The following is a 3,792-nucleotide window of genomic DNA, read 5'->3' as shown; positions in this document are numbered from 1 at the left end:
GCCAATTCCCGGGAACCACATTACAGTAAAAAGCTCCAAGTGCCCAGAACACTCTAAAACCAAACAACAAAAAAACCTGCCATAACAGCCTGCTGGCTATAGTTTTATATTGATGTCCATTCAAAAGTAATTTTTTTAAGAAGCAAATGGTGCAATTCTGAATGCAGATACCAAAGGTATACATGTTTGGAACTTACTACACTGATGCCTCCAATACTGCAATAACCAGCAACTCTTATATTTGAAGTGATACAGATATTACTAGTCTTAACTTGTTGCCAAGCTCTACCATCCTCCTGTCAGTGTTTACTGTGATCTATTCGTGATTCTAAAGATCTAAAAAAATTCAGAAGCTATAACCTCTTTTTAACATTGTCACTTCTACTTCAAAGGGCCTGTGGACATATAGCACATAGGGTACAAATGTTAAGGGCGAGCATTTAATTCCTTTTGCCAAAGGCAGAAAAATTTGGATCGCCTTGAATACTTGGCATTGTGAGTGCGCACAAACCCGAAAGAATAATTAGGATGAACGTTGGCCTGTTAAGGTCTTTTTTTAAATGGTGCTAGTCATGAAGGGAAAAAAAAGAACCTTAGAAGAAAAAAAGTGATTAGAAGCATTAAATCTGGTCATTTGGCTTAAATTCCATCCTGAGTCACAGTCCTGGAGGAAATACAGACACTTGATCTCTTCTCCCTCTTCTGTCCTTTCCTTTCCCGGTGAACTGTTACAGTACCCTATGTGACCCCTCCTGTTGTGCCACCTGCTTTTTGTACTCTGGTTATGTCATTATCTTCATTTTAGATCATACTATCATACCTATCAAAAAAATACTATTTACCAAGGTACTTATACTTTGTGTAAGAGTTTTAAGTAGATGAGTTTATGTCTACCTTATTTGCTCCACTATAACTTAACATAGCTAAGGAACATGAGTCCATTTTTCAATTAATTACAGCAACCAGGTGTAAAAGAGTTTTAGAAAGTAACTGATGTGAAGACTATTTTTTCCACGACAGAAGCAACTTGGTGTTTTTTGTTTGTTTGAGGGTTTTTGTTGCTTTAAGATGGGGCTGTTCTTGGTCAGTATTCTCATTATAAACTTTTCAAAACAAAACCTTTCTTTTCTGTTTAAAGAAACAAAAATATTAGTAATAAGTTAGATATCAGTGAGTGCAATTATAACACCACAGTTTCTATTCCAGTTTAAAAAGGTTATTGTTGAAAATATTTGTTTGTCCAGTAAATTCACCTTACTTCAAATTTTCCAAAGGGAAAAAAAAAAAAACAAACAAAAAGGAACATTCAGGGCATTAAAACCACTCAAAACTCTCCAATCCATCTGTCCTTTTTCAGAGGCACTATAGACAACAAAATCAAACATGGGAGAGGGAGCACACCTTACTAACAGCTGGGTCAAAACAACCCATCCACAAGAACACTGCTTGACTGCAAGAGTCTGATCGAGTTGTCCTATACTGTGAACTTCTCTCTTATACAACAACTGAAAGCTCAATATTTATATCATGACCTGAATAAAGACACTGTTTGACAGCTCCTTGTAAAGAGCATATAATTATAATTTTACTGGTATTTGAGACAGGTGGAACTGGTACATCTTTGTGGGCAATGGTGTGAACTGACTTTGCCTATCCTGGCATGCCAGGGGAAGAAGATTCATCTTGCCATCTCTCAGGTATAAGGCAGGCTGAGCAGTTCAGCAGGTGGTTTTGTTCACATTAAAGGCTTGTAAATGGTGCTGTTAATTGAATTACAAATTATCTCATTATCAGATACAGTAAGTAATTTTTTTAAATTAAGTGGAGATTAATTAGAATAGATGGGCAGAATAACGGAAGCAAAATGGTCCCACCTTCCCCATCAACATCTAAACCTGTCAAATTATTTTAATCTGACAGGAATTGATTTAGGATTATCAAATGCATCTGTTGAACTAGCATCAAAATTCTTCAAAATCTCAGTAATTCTCCTCATATTGAAACTTAGATATTTGACATCTACAACTGTCCTTAAAACCAGGGTATTATGTGGCTATTTTTCTTAAAATAATGGATTCAATCATGCATTTAAGTGCTTATGAAGGTCACACTTGTTTGGTGTTTCAGCAGATTAAAAAAATCAATAGAAAACAGACCCTATTATCCTTTGCAACTTTACAATTTATGAATTGTTATGAGCATCAGAGTAATATTTCCTGATAGCTAATAATTATACTGTGGTTTCCTGAGATTATACAGACCTGGTTATACATGGTCACTAGTAACATTGGAGTAATCAAGGTTATTCTTCATATCATGACATTGTGTCTATCTGTAGAACAAGACAATAAAAATACTAAAAAAAGAAACCAAACCAAACAGGTTTGGGGAAAGAACATTCAAATACAGCAATTTCAAAAATCTGTTCCTAAAGGAGCAGAATATGGTCAATCCTTGTAAATCATTATTAGCATCTGTAACATTAAGGACAAAGACAATTTAGAGATAATCCATCAACTGATCCAAGAATTTTGTTTCTTCTCCCACATGTATATGCAGTGTCATGTGAAATCACCCAAAGCCTTACAAGCAGCATTTTCACTGCTGAAAAATAATACATTAAACTCTTCTTATGCGAGTCACAATATAGTAAATCATAATAAACCATATTTTAATTAGAGACTATGAGAAGGAAATTAATTTCACCAACAACCTTCTGTGGTAAGGAGAGATAGGGATTTGATACCAGCTTGGTCTTGTAAGCAACTCTAACATTTCCCAAAGAAAATTTATATTCAAAACATCATCTTTGTAATACCAGAATGGGGCTACCTAGCCCGTTGGTTCCCAGCAGGAAGTGCTCCATTTTCTGCTCAGTGACTGACAACAGAATCTGATGGACACAGTCAAATAATTACTGGGAAAATTCCATTCAGAGACATCATGGGTAGATACATTTTTTATGTGGATGCCTGAGAGGGAAATGTGGCAAATCCAGATTTTGTCTACCAAAGTAGATCATGAAAGAGGAAAGTAGAAAAAAAAAATCTACTTTAAGCTTCTGATTTGAAAAAGATCTGTTCATTTCCCAAAGATTTTTCTTTTCTTTCAGTGACTGTATGTGGGTGAAAAATTCATACCTTAGTGGGATTTAAAAACAAACTAGAAAGTACACCTAAACCAAGAGCTGAAAGCCAGTGAAAAGCTAAATACATCACTCCCTCATCTTTGAAAGTCAAAACAGAGAATAGTTAAAACAAACCAGTGCTAGAAGATTGTCATTTTACACTAAGAAACAGAAGGCAGACAGGTCAAATTCTAGGGGAAACCCCCTGCCCCCAAACCCACAAGAAACAACCAGGCCACTGTAGCTACCTTTGAAGAAGGTTTACCTACTTCAAAGCTACCTACCAAGAAGGCTTACCCAGAAGTGAGACAATAAGGTCAGACACAGTGTCAGATGTATCAACCACAGAAGTAAAAAACATGACCAAAAAAACCCCAACCAACCACGAAAGCAGCAGTTCTAGAAGCAAGTAGTTTGGGTCATTTTCAGTAAGCTACACAAACCTAGCCTAACTCTGCTGGGTGATGAAGGAAGGCTCTAGATATGGATGTTTGTTTTAGTAGTGACCATCACAGGTCTGTTGAACTACAAGTTTCAGTCTATTAAGCTCAGGTTCATCAACAAACATGACATTCTAGGCATTGTGCTCCCTGTGAGGACCTTTGCACACACCCCTGTGATAAACTCCCTATAGAAAGAACCAGGCACCCAAGAAAGCTATTTTG

At 36.3% G+C, this 3,792-nt stretch overlaps 1 long non-coding RNA gene across 1 annotated transcript; it reads right to left on the bottom strand.

The window, feature by feature from the left end:
* Positions 1-1,572: 1,572 nt before the first annotated feature.
* LOC134159250 (uncharacterized) lies at positions 1,573-2,358 on the bottom strand. The gene is made up of 2 exons (XR_009963086.1): positions 2,262-2,358; positions 1,573-1,760 (listed from the first exon to the last, which is right to left on the bottom strand). It is a non-coding gene; the product is annotated as an uncharacterized LOC134159250 (long non-coding RNA).
* Positions 2,359-3,792: the final 1,434 nt, after the last annotated feature.

The sequence above is a fragment of the Pezoporus occidentalis genome, unplaced genomic scaffold (genome assembly GCF_034315485.1).
Source record: "Pezoporus occidentalis ecotype Australia unplaced genomic scaffold, CSIRO_AGI_Poc_V1 ctg143, whole genome shotgun sequence".
Taxonomy (NCBI): Eukaryota; Metazoa; Chordata; class Aves; order Psittaciformes; family Psittacidae; genus Pezoporus; species Pezoporus occidentalis.
Note: the sequence above shows the minus strand (reverse complement) of the source record. Positions and strands in the feature narration are given on the sequence as shown.